Source organism: Delphinus delphis, chromosome 4 (genome assembly GCF_949987515.2).
Source record: "Delphinus delphis chromosome 4, mDelDel1.2, whole genome shotgun sequence".
Lineage (NCBI taxonomy): Eukaryota > Metazoa > Chordata > Mammalia > Artiodactyla > Delphinidae > Delphinus > Delphinus delphis.
The window spans coordinates 42,668,866-42,682,863 of record NC_082686.1 but is presented as its reverse complement, the minus strand read 5'-3'; the positions used below and the strand labels follow the sequence as shown (position 1 = coordinate 42,682,863).

The following is a 13,998-nucleotide window of genomic DNA, read 5'->3' as shown; positions in this document are numbered from 1 at the left end:
CAGATCTTAGTTTCTAAATACTGTCCTCCATTAAAAGGAACCAGGGTTCCTGGAGGAATGGTGGACTCCAGGGCTGAGGCAGGGAAAATACCAGATAATCCTGGATTATACTGTGGTGGCATAAAGAAAGAAAATGCTGGAAGACAGTGGGAGCAAACTGAAGAACAACTTAGAGAATTTCAATGGCCAAATCTAGGTCAACCTGAACAATGAAATAAATGATATATTGGATTATAATCCATAGTCCATAGTGATATAAATAAATAAATAAGTGAATAAATAAATGAGTGAGAAGGGACAGCTTTTGTTACAGTCAGATTCTAATTAATAAATGTGGAAGTAATTATGAAAATAGAAAATCACCATTAGGCAAACACTACAGTAATAATTACATCAGGCAAGAGTCACAGATGGATGCTAAAATTAGTAGATAAAAATATGATAAGAAACAAGATATTTGCATAGTTTCAAAATATCTCCTTGGGCTTCCCTGGTGGCGCAGTGGTTGAGAGTCCGCCTGCCAATGCAAGGGACACGGGTTCATGTCCCAGTCCGGGAAGATCCCACATGCCGCGGAGTGGCTGGGCCTGTGAGCCATGGCTGCAGAGCCTGCACGTCCGGAGCCTGTGCTCCACAACGGGAGAGGCCACAACAGTGAGAGGCCCGTGTGCCACAAAAAAAAAAATTTTTTTAATCTCCTCACAAGGTACTTATTAATTACAAATGAAAATATAACCTTATAGTGGAGAAACCTGCAGACATCACCTTAACCAAGTGATAAAAGTTAAAACTGCATAATAAGACATCATGAGTTAAGACATGTCTTAGTGCTGTACCTCCTGATATGATACACTGAGAAGGTTACAACATTACTTCTGTGGTATTCTTGCTAAAAAATGAATAAATTAAACTTAATCGTTAGAAAATATCAGCTAAACCCAAACTGAGTGACATTCTACAAAATAGCTGGTCCATGCTCTCCAAAATGTCAAGGTCATGAAAGACAAACAAAGAGGCATTATAATAGAATTGAGAAGGCTAACAAAATATAACAACTAAAGGCAAAGTGGGATTCTGCATAGAACCTTGAACTAGAAAAGCAGCATTAGTGGTACAACTGGCAAAATTCAAAGTTTCTAGATAATTAATAACATTACCGCATAAATGTTCACTACTTGATGTCATTAATTTTATTGTGATTATACAAGGTGTTAACATTATGAGAAGTTGGGTTAATGGCATATAAGAGCTCTCTGCACTATTTTTGCAACTTTCAGTAAGTGTAAGATGATTTCAAATTAAAAGCTAATTTATAATAAATCCATCTTCATCCCTATCTCATGAGCTTCAGTTGACAATACTTTACTTTTGTGTTATACATTTTGCTGTGGATAAACCATTCTAATCTTAGTGGCATAAAGCAACAATATTTATTATTATGCATCATGGTTCCGGGGATTTAATTTGAAATTACCTTTTACTTACAAAAAGTTGCAAAAATAGCAAAGAGAGCTTTTATATACCATTCACTGAACATCTCCTAATGCTGATATCTTATGTAACCATGGTACAATTAATGACCTCAAAAAATAAATATTGATACAATAATACTACTATTATGTCTCAGCCTTCTGGGGATGATTGGACTAGACTAGGTGGTTCTCACACTCAGTCTTTCATGTGGCTAAGGTCAAACAGTTACAGGAGATAAAGTCATCTGAAGGTTTCAATCACCATTCCTCCTACATTTTAGAAAACACTAATCTACCTGAACTTTCTTCAACATGAGCATTCTTGATTATGTCTGTTCTTTGCTATAATCATTGTTCTCTCTCTAACAGTTACTCTTTTCATGGGTTTTTAAAACATTCTTCACATGAAATATTTGCGTTTTCCTTATTACTAATAATTAAATCAGAAAACTACACCAAAAACATTAAATAAAATTGAATTTAATTCATGATTTTTAAAAATGATTCACGATTTTTAAAAAACCTTAGCATACTTAAAAAAAAGGCATTTATCTAACAACAACAACAACAAAACCCTGTAACAAACATAATAATTACAAAACTTTTGATACATTAAAGCCAGGTACAATGCAACTTGTTAACTGTCTAAAAATCTTAATCAGTGTAATAAAATTAAATAAAGAAAATAATAACTAAAAGAGAGAGACCATTTTTTTTTCTTGGATACAACATAACTGTCAGCATACAAAAAGGAAATAGCATAAACAGGTATACCCTTAGAAATAATAAGTTCAATCAATTTTCCAGATGTTGGCATAACATATAGAATAAACAGCATTTCATAATTCAGTAATAACAAAATAGATTTTTAAAAATGTTAAACAATCTCATGAAAAACTATAAAGTCTCTAGGACTAAATGTAACAAAAATAGAAAGGATCACCATAAAAATATTATAATATATTCCTATAGGCTTTTTAAAAGACCTAAATAAATGGAAAGATATACCATATTGATAAAGATACTCACTCTTATAATTATGTCACTTATTCTCCAACTGAGCTTTAAATTAAATGCAATATCGTTAAAAATCAGCCAATACCTTGAAAGATGCAATCTGCCAAAGCATAGAAGTAGAAGTAGACAATCAGAATAGGCCTATTACTATTGAAGAAATTTGAGTTGATAAATAATAACCTTTAAATCAGAACGCATCCAGACTATATGGGTTCACTGGTGAATTCTATGAAATATTTAAGGAAGGAATTTGTGTAATTTGTCTACAATCTTTTTCAGAAGATAAAAGCAGAGGGAATACTTCTCAACTCATTCTACGAGGCAAGCATTATCCTAATAGCAAAACTAGACAAAGACGTTACAGGAAAAGAAACTATAAATCAGTATCTCTCATGAACACAGGTGTAAAGTCCTCAACAAAATATTAACAAATCAAGTGCAACAATGCATAAAAAGAATTATACATTATACCCAAGCGGGATTTATCTGAGGTATGCACGGTTGGTTCAACATTTGAAAGTCTATTCATGTATATCATCACATCAACAGGCTAAAGAAGAGAAATCACACAATTATATCAACAGATGCAGAAAAAGCATTTAACAAATTCTAACACCCATTCATGATGTTTTTAAAAAGTCTCAGCAAACTAGGAATAGTGGGGAACTTCCTTGACTTGACAAAAAACATCTACAAAAAAACCTGCAACTAACATCACACTTAACGATGAGAAACTCAAACTTTTCCAGCTAAGATCAGGAACAAGGCAAGAATGTCCCTTCTCACCACTGCCTTTACCATCACACTGGAAATCCTAGCTAATGTAATAAGGCAGTAAAAGGAAATAAAAGGTATACATATTGAGAATGAAGAAATAAAACTGTCCTTACTCACAGATGACATGATGGTCTATGTAGAAAACCTGAAAGAACTGAACAAAAAATTTCCAGAACTAATAAGCGTTTATAGCAAGTTTTCAGGATATAAGGTTAATGTGCAAAAGTCAATCCCTTTCCTATATACTAGAAATGAACAAGTGGAGTTTGAAATCAAAAACACATTATCATTTACATTAGCACCCTCCCCCACACAAAAGAAATACTTAGGTATGAATCTTATAACAAATGTGTACAAAATCTTTAAAGAAAACTACAAAACTCCGATGAAAGCTATCAATGGAGAACTAAATAAATGGAGCGATATCCCATGTTTATTGACAGGAAGACTCAATATTTTCAAGATGTCAGTTCTTCCTAGCTTGATCTATAGATTTAACACACTCCAAATCAAAATCTCAACAAGCTATTTTATGAATATCAACAAAACAATTCTAAAGTTTATATGGAGTAGCAAAAGACCCAGAATAGCCAACTCATTATTGAAAAAAGAGGAACAAAGTTGGAGGATTTACACTACTGGACATCAAGACTTACTATAAAGCTACAGTAATCAAGACACTGTGGTATAGCTGAAAGCATAAACAAATAGATCAATGGAAGAGAATAGAGAGCCCAGAAATAGACGAAAATAAATACAGTCAACTGATCTTTGATAAAGAAGCAGAGGAAGTACAACAGAACAAAGATAGTCTTTTCAACATACAGTGTTGAAACAACTGGACATTTACATGCCAAAAAAAAAAAAAAAAAAGAAAGAAACTAGGGACAGACCTTACATCTTTCACAAATATTAGCTCAACTAGATATTATACACTTTTATCATGAAAAATGTTATATATTAGGAAGGTCTTCTACATAAGTAGGTGGATTTATTTTTAATTCCTATGTTTGATATTCTTTGACCGTAACCTATATAACAGATACATTTTTGCAATGAGAAAATAGAGAACATGGCAGAGAGCAAGTTACTAAGTACTTAATGAGATTATGGGCAATTAATTTTCCCAACAACCCATTTCTTGAGGTTTCTATTACAATCCCCAAACATGCTGGGTGCATCACAAAATTTATGAGAAGTCCTTATATTCAAAACAATGGAGCACTGATAGCATGCTGTCTTATATTGTTGGTTATTTTACAGATTCCATCGAAAGAGGATAAAAAAAACACTGATGTTTTAAGTACTTGAGTTCTTCCCATTCACAACAACTCTGAGCGATGAACTAAGGAGTTATACTCAGGATCCCCATAACCTCTGCCTAAGGCTGCCTTTTGGCTCAGTTACATTCCTTGAGGATAAAGACTATGGTTGTTGCATTTGCTTTCTTTTCTTACACTTAGTGGAGTGCCTTATCTATAGTAGGAGCTCAATAAATATTATAGCAACAACGTATCCACATTTCACAGACGTGAAAGCCAAGGTTTAGAGAGGTGGAGGAGCAGCAGGTACCAGAATGCCTGAGTGGTTAAGGTGTTGGACTTATGATCCAATGAATTACATCCTCTTGGGTTCGAACCCCACTTCTGGCACAAGTCAACCGCTTTTCCAAATAGAGAGGTGGAGAAGCTTGTGCAAGGTGGAAAGGCAAATCCCAAGCTTGGTGACTTCAGCAGTTCCCTTGCCATCTCCCTTATTAAGATATGGAGGGCCCCTAAGACCCCATTCTCCTGTTAGGCAGCTTCCTGTGAATACTACAGATTTTTCATACTCCTCAAATGAAAGTGGGTCAAAGAGAGTGAGACCTAATTATTAGGATAATGTGGTAAAATACCATTTACTGATAGCGATAGCATCCTGCTCAAAGAAACTAGTGATGAAATTTCTATTATCTTACTTCTCAAAGCTGCTAAAAAGCGTAATTCTCTGTTTCTTCATGATTAAAATCCCTTGAGATCCATTTTTGTAATCTAAGAACAAAAATAAACATTGCTCCCTACCATATGCACTTTGAAGAATTTGCTCTTCAGGAGGATTATATAACAGACACCTTTCAGATGGTTCTGTGTCAATTAAGAGAAAGCAACCTTAATTGTGATTATGGATGTTTAAACCAGGTGTGATTTCCTGGCTGTGTTTAGCCAAACCTCCTGCAGACCCTTTCCATATAGCACCACTGAGTTCAGTCTGGTCTAGGTAGATTGGCATACATTTCAGCTTACTGTGGCACAGCAAGCTTCCAATAGAATCTTGTCAGTGCAATTTCACACAATGGGTGGGCCTGTGTGTTCTGCATATTAGGAAAGGCTCTTGTTTGCCAATGCAACAGGTTTTTTATTCTGAATTCATTTAAAGCATCAAATGAGGTTACAATGGTAAATATCACAGGAAAAAGTTAACAGTGACAGTCACGGTTCCTCAGAATATCTTGGCTTTGTCCACCAAACCATTTAAGGAGGAAACTTGCTATACTGTGCTCTATTTCTGCTGCTTGCTCTCATGATAGCAATTTAGATTAGTAAGGATCTGATTATTAATGTGAAAATTTTTAGTGTTTTTTACTGCTTATAAATTAAATATATAGGGGAGGTGGCATTAACTCTCATTTCTTACTTTATATATTTTATAGTTTGAATTTCCAAACAGCATGTGCTACCTTAGTAATTTTATACATTCATGAAAGAATTTTTTAAATGAACATCATTTCAATTAAGTAAACACAAGCCTCACCTACTTACTGTTTTTTAAAATTCAGACAATACCAACAGATACAAAATAGAAACAAATTCCACTATCTAGAGATGTCAGTTGAGAACATTAATATGTACATATTTATTTAAATTGTGAAAATACTTTTAACTTGGCTAATATTGTTTTGTTGTATATTTCTTTTAATAATACATAATGATCATCTTTCCATATAACTTTATGAATGCCATAACATTATTTTTAATGGCCACAAAATATTTCATTATGGACATGCATTAAATATTTTAAACTAATTCCCTAATAATATACAGTTAGTTTGCTTCCAATTCCTCAATATTATAAACAATGCTACATGAACATTTATTTACTTCTCTGATTAATTCCTAAGGATAAGGAGTTTGAAGAAGATGTAGATTTTAAGTCTCTTACTACATATTGCCAGAGTATAATTCCAAACGTTGAACCAGTATGTTTTCCTACCCACAATATAGTCAAGTTGCCATTCATTTAAAATGGTTCTCCAGTTTCCCCATAAAAACGAAAGAAAATTTTTTTTTAATTTTAATTAAGAAAAATAGAAGCTAGAAAACGCAAGAGTACTGACACCAGCAGCAACCTTGTTCAAATTCTTTTCCTTGGGAGGAAAGAAGGGACTAACTACCATTTGCTGAGTACCTGTAATGGATCAGTCACTATGCAAAGTGCTTAGCCAAAGGCTTTTCATTCAATCTGCAATAACAATCTTAGGAAATAGGGGTAGTATATCATTTCCACATCACAGAAAAAGCCGTGTTTCATAAAAGTTGAGTATTTTGACCAAGGTTACCTAGATAATAAGTTTTGACCCTGAAATGTGCAGGCCAATTTGTTTGACATCATTTTTTTTTTCACTCAGGTTTGAGGTTCTCCACCAGATTTCCACATGTTAGTGACACATGACCTTGTTAGGTTCCCTATAATGCAAGGTACTCCTAGTCTCAGGTCTGGAAGAAATACCTCGTTCAAAATTTACATCTTTTACAGGGAAACACATGAAGCAATCAGGAAGGAAATGAGGATATAGTTTTGTAACATTTTCACATAACTTTCAACTCAGGGGCCATTCATACTCTATAAAACTTCTCAAAGTTTCAGACATAAAACTTTTCAAATAGGCTTAGGGAAAAGATATTTTCAGGTACACATTCTGCCTTAAATTTAAAAAGAAAAACAACTTTAACTTACTAATGAGTATGTACCTTGAGAAATAAATGGCAGAGAAAAATAAAAGGCAAAATGAGAGCTTAGAAAGCAACGCTGTACATCGGGGAATATGCACTTAAGAACAATAATGACAATTTCTAACACATAACTCGCATCCCACACGCCCATATGAAAGACAAAATCTTAAGTAATAGACTTAGCTGTCAGTTACAATATCTGTTCTCACACGTAGTGTTAATGAAACTGGAGCAGCAGCAGGAGAATGCACATATTTTTTGTTAGAAATAAATGGATGGCTTCATTTGTTCCAACTTTCTAGATTCCCTTTGTTGATCACACTTCCAGATTTTTTCATGTTGGAATTTAATCATAAAGTCATCATTTTTATTTTTAATTAATTTATTTTTTTTGCGGTACACGGGCGGGCCCCTCACTGTTGTGGTCTCTCCCGTTGCGGAGCACAGGCTTCGGACGCGCAGGCTCAGCGGCCATGGCTCACAGGCCCAGCCGCTCCGCGGCATGTGGGATATTCCCAGACCGGGGCACGAACCCGTGTCCCCTGCCTGCATCGGCAGGTGGACTCTCAACCACTGCACCACCAGGGAAGCCCAGTCATCATTTTTAAAAGAGAATTATCCCCTTATAATACTCAATGCTGTATCATGCTGAAGTGTACAACTATAGTTAAGTTTCCTATAAAAATGGTTACTCTTTAACTTGGCATTTGAATGAAGTAGGCAGAGCAACATAAAAATTTTGCAAGTTCTCCCCAGTCTTTTTCCCCCCCACAATAAGGCAGCTGACAAATTCCAAATCTTAAATCAGCTGATTATGAATCCCCTTTCTTTTAATAATATATTTATTATTTATTTCCTACATTTCCTCCAACATCACAACCTGCTCTTAAAATATATGCAATGCCCTTATTCTTATGGGAAATTCTTGAAATTCACAGAATGCTAATCTTTTTTTATATTTCACAAATTCAATTTACAAAATGGCAAAATTAAAGTCAGAAGAGAAAGAAACTAGAAAAATCCTAGCTGATTTACACTTGGGAGACAGAAAGGTTTTTTTCTCTTTCTGTTTGCACATATAAGACTAAAGAGAAAAATTTAAGAGCAGAAGTGATGCTGACATTCTCATCTCATCTGACAGATATTTGAAAAGCAAATCTTCATTCTTATTTATCTATGCTGTGGGAAATCAGTTTTAACCAGGCTCTGACAAAAAGCATCCTCCAGAATCCTGACACTGATGCACACAGGGTGGTTATTTTCAACCTGAGACCAAGTTAAAAGTGTCCCCCTTCCTGTTCCTCCCCACCACACACAGAGGGTACCTTCTGTGCCTTTCTCACAGAAAACCTCTGCAATACCCCATGGCACTCATCCTATATTATTATCACAGCACTCATCTCAACTGAAGCACTTCCTGTATAAAATCTATTGTTTCAACCCCCTAAAAGAAATCTCCCCAAATAAACAAATACTTGAATAACATGGCACTATTTTTACTGAGGAGCAGGAGTTTTAGATTTAACATGTGCAGTATGCTGGTTAAAATGAATGACTTCACTACAGATACAAGACAATGGCATTCATTGTGCACTACTAAAGAAAAAAAAGGTATGATTATACTATATCTGATGAATCCCAATTTAAAAAGCCACAGATAAACTCCGTTTAATGTAATTAGTATTGATCAGAAAGCACCCTTTAATTCTCTTAGATGTATTGGGAACATAGCCTCACCCAGCTCTCATGTCTGCAAAAGCAGTGTTTCAAAAAGTGAGAATTCTTCAATTAAAAGAACATATAAGAAGAAGGACACCTGTGCTCTCACTGGCAGACAGTGTTCATTGGAACTCTGAGAACTGAGGTCTCTTACCAACTCAATTTAAGCAACTTTTATTTACGTAACACTTAGAAAACCTATAAAGAAAATTCCATAAAGAAAGAATAGGTGGCCTTCAGGCTATTCCTAAATTACCCCAGCAGTAACACAACTCTTCATCTCTGCTGTGTAGGGAATCCACTTATTTTTCCACAGAGGGGTTCTACTTTCCCTCTCACTTTTATTGACAGCAGCATGGGTCTTCTCTTACTGAGATGCAGGCCTGGGGGCATTTTCAATTACAGCAGACAGAAAGTTTTCAACATTCTTTCCAATTCTTGATCCAAATGCCCTAAACCCTGGATAGGACAACACACAGATTGGAAGCTGGTGCTCATACACAATCTATATGTGCACCTTTGCTGCATTACGAAAATGTAGGATTGGAACGTTGAAAATCATGGAGAGGGTACACTTCAAATCATTTGGTTGCTTTCCAGACCATGGACATACTACCTGTGAGCTAGACCTAACATTAACCTTCAGAATCACTATGCTGTACACCTGAAACTAATGCAATATTGTAAGTCAACTATACTTCAAAAACATGCATTTTCAATCTTGCACGGGGCACAGGAGCAGAGGACAAGGCTCAGGGACTTGCTAATCCTGGAAGGGAAGGAGATCCAAGGTTTACCCCACTGTGAATAGTTGTCACCTCTTATAAGTAAGAACTATTTGAAATATTTAAAGTTTACAGTCAATGTTTTATATACTTTAGAAAAGATCATTTCAAAATATCTATACTGTATAAATATATATATACACATACATATGTGTATGTGTATATATATATAAATGAGCAAATATAAAGAGCAAATACATAGGGCTTACATAGTACTAGGCACTGCTCTAAGTGCTTCACATATGAAACTCCCTTAATCCTCACAACCTTATAAAGTGGGTACTACTGTTATCATACTATTGACAGACTGAACTGAGAGGTTAGGTAACTGACCCAAGGTCACACAGCTAGTAAACGAGTGGTAAAGCTTGGTCCATACCGAGGCATTCTGGCTTCAGAGTTCATGCTCTTAACCACCATATTATACAACCTCTTTCAGTTTTCAGAAAACAATTAAATTTTATTTTTCTTTTAAATCCACATACAGAGACATTAACTTGATTTATTCTAAGTTACCCAATCCCTCCCTCCCTCCACCTCCAAGTTACCTGACAAGGTTTATCCTAATGGTACATACATGTAAATTTTTATTTTTTCAGAGCTGATTTTGAATATAGCATAAGGTTCTTTGAAATTCCCCAATAAATGCAAATAAAATTTTGAATCAATATTTGATATACTAGCAAGCTGTGCCAAAGCAATTTTTATCACTACAAAAGGCAAGTTTCAATGGCCCGATGATTCTTTTATTTGTTCCGTTATTTATTTATAACACCTAGAGCATATGATCTTTTGAGTTAATCTTACAGATGAAAAGTCTCATGAAGAGTGGAAAAGCGAACAGACGGCATAATTCCAGGAAAGGCCAGGAATCTTAGTACTTTTCTGCCTGGCAATTTAAAGTAAAATGCACATCAAAACTGAAGCAGGCTATCTGTTGTCTGGGTTAGAGTTTACAGGAAAAAGCATTAAGTATCACCAACAAGCATATCATCTCTGACTCCAGGGATGTTCCCACACCCTCTAATTGGTGCCATTCCGTACTAATCAATACATTACAAGCACCTAATAGGCACTCCTGCAAATTCTAGGGAAACAACTCACAGCAGAAAGCACTGCAGCCCTGAATGTTCATACTCGAGTGCAAATGTTAATTCATGCAGTACTTGCATTAAACTGGACTAATTATCTACTGAAGGAATCTATTAAAGGCATGCTGTCAATCCTACAGATTGGGTTCAGCAAAGTGAAACTGAATTGCTTGCCTTTTCAGCTAATTACAAAACTCTGTCTGACATGCTTTAAGAATGGTCAAAAAAAAGTACACATGGGCGCAGGGGGAAGGGAGGTGGGCAAGATGACACTCGGCGAGCGATTCTCCCCAGATCCCTCCAGCGACCGGTGAGCCACCGGGGCAGGGTGGCTCAGCGCCCTTCCTCCTCTCCCCTGCCCCCAGAGACGCCCCCATTCCCTTCCTCCTTCTACCTCGGGTAGGGGTGGGTGGGAAGGGAAGGGAGGGGCGGCACGCCTAGTTCCGGTGGGCGGGCCTGGTTCCTGGGACACCATGTCGGACTCTCGAGGAGGAGAGCTAGGACCAGCAACTGAGAATCGTCGTGCTGGGGGGCGGCACCTCAGGGCAGACCTCCTTAGCTACGTGTTTTGCTCAAGGAACTTTTGGGAAACAGTACAAACTATAGGACTGGATTTCTTTTTGAGAAGAATAACGTTGCCAGGAAACTTGAATGTTACTCTTCAAGTCTGGGACATAGGAGAGCAGACAATGGGAGGCAAGCTGTTGGATAAATGTATGTATGGAGCACAGGGAATCCCTCTTGGTATATGATATTACAAATTATCAAAGCTTTGAGAATTTAGAAGATTGGTATTCTGTGGTGAGGAATGTGAGGGAGGAATCAGAAACTCGGCCACTGGCTGCCTTGGTGGGCAATAAAATTGATTTGGAGCATATGCAAACGGTAAAACCTGAAAAACACTTAAGGTTTTGCCAGGAAAATGGTTTTAGTAGCCACTGTCTCAGCAAAGACAGGAGACTCTGTCTTCCTGTGTTTTCAGCAAGTTGCTGCTGAAATCCTGGGAATCAAGTTAAACAAAGCAGAAATAGAACAGTCACAGAGGGTGGTGAAGGAAGATATTGTAAACTACAACCAGGAATCTATGTCAAGAACTGTTAACCCTCCTAGAAGCTCCATGTGTGCAGTTCAGTGAGCACATTTTTCTTCTGTATTGATGGTTCCGGCTGCCCTTCGCCTCTGTGTGGGCCCGAGGACCTCTAGGAATTTGTTTTATCAGTGACCATCTCTGTAGTTCAGTTAACGCTTTCCTCTCAGTTCGCTTCATCATTGCGTGCTGCCTCAGCCGTAGGCAGCTCCTTGAGCTGAAAAGAACTCAACTTTGGGACAACACACCTTGAATTCAAAATGGAAAGCCCATTCTCTGGAATTAGACTGCTTCACTGAAAACGAATAATGTTGGTTCTCTTTATGTCCTCACTTCTTTTTTCCCTGATGTAAGTTTTTTTAAACAAATATGAAAACTATCCAACTCTTGATCATCAGCCAGGATTTTGCCACATCACAGTTTCATACTCTTATCTGAACTCATACCTGGCAAAGTATGCTTCAGAGTACAAACATTTAAACGAGTAATATATTTTATCTACAGATACTTAAGAAGGCATTCTTTTGCTGTCTATTGTGAGTGAAAATATATAAAGTTGTATCTAGCTAAAAATTCTTGAAATAAAGCTATAATACAAATTTTTTCATTTTTTAAAAAAGAGCCTAAATTCTTTATATTTTAGCTGTAACTCACAAAGTAGTATTTGATATTGTATTTTTATTATTATATCATGGTCATTATGTACTGTGTAATACTCAGGTTAGATTGGCGTTGTGAATTCTGATAAACGTTCAGCTGATGCTCCATGTGGACTTTCTCCTGCAAACTGTGTAAGAGTACTCCCAGAATGAGTTATGACTATTGTTGGATCATTGTGGACTGTACCTGAGGTTCAGATGTTTTTCTCCGGCAAAAAAATTTATTTAAATTACAAAAAAAAAAAGTACACATGACCAGCATACAGCTCCCCAACACACACTGAGTCTCTTCTTGTCAATCAAGAAAATACAGGACATGATGATAATAGGAAGAGAAGCACAGCCTGAGGCCATGTGCATTTTCATTACATCTCTTATGGTCCCATAAAGAATGTGGCATGCCACAAATAACCAGATTTTTTAAAAATCTCAAACCTCATATAATTGGTTTTTCACTGCATAGTTTCAAATAATAAACAATAACTTTTAAGCACTTAGAGATATTCCTCAATGGTTATGTTTAATATTCTTATACATTTAAACAAAAAAATCTGGCTATAGAATTCTTTTTTTCCTTTTGCCTCTTATACTAAGCTAGAAGTCAAGAGGAAAGTAGGATTCTTCCCTCTGTTTTCCCCACTTTCTCTAGCTTCACTGGGTCTCAAGTTTCTACAAACTCATCACACACTCAGATAATGATGCACAGACCTTACAAGGAGGACAGAGGAAGCAGTTTGCAATATAGCACCTAGACAAATTCCAAAATATTTTGTGGGGTGGAGCCAACTTGCTGTCAAAATCAGACATTCTTTTCTTCTACATGGAAATGTTCGCTACTGGCAGATTTCCATATCTTTCTGACATACCCACACCTTAAGTTTTATACTATCCACACCTATATAAAAACTCAAGCTCAAAACAATAATCCTGAGCCATCAAATAGGCTGGTTTAGCACCAGCACAATATCATAGAAGGCATGAAGCATTTAAGGGGATTTTACAACTATTACTCTCAATAATGGAGAAAGGATTCATGATTAAGTTATTCAAAAATTCACTATATAATGATTCATATCCTATTCCTCTTTCTCTCATGTCACATGTCTGTAAATATCAGCAAATCCCATTGGCTTTACCTTAAAAATCTATTCAGAGTCTATCTACTTGTTACCATCACTACTGCTACAGCCATGTTCAAGGTACAGTCATCTCAAGCCTATAGAATAGCCTCAAAATTTGTACCTCTGCCCCTCTCTTAGTCTATATCCCTTTCACAGAGAAGCCATAACATAAAAATAATATAATAATTAAGTAAAAATATAAAAATCATCTCAAAGAAATTGAAGACAACAAAAATTGAAAGATATACTGTGTTCTTGGATTGGAAGAATCAATACTGTTA

General features: G+C 36.1%; 1 pseudogene; it reads left to right on the top strand.

Moving 5' to 3' along the window:
• LOC132424371 (ras-related protein Rab-28 pseudogene) overlaps window positions 1-12,103 on the top strand; it is a 66,961-nt pseudogene extending 54,858 nt beyond the window's left edge.
• Window positions 12,104-13,998: the final 1,895 nt, after the last annotated feature.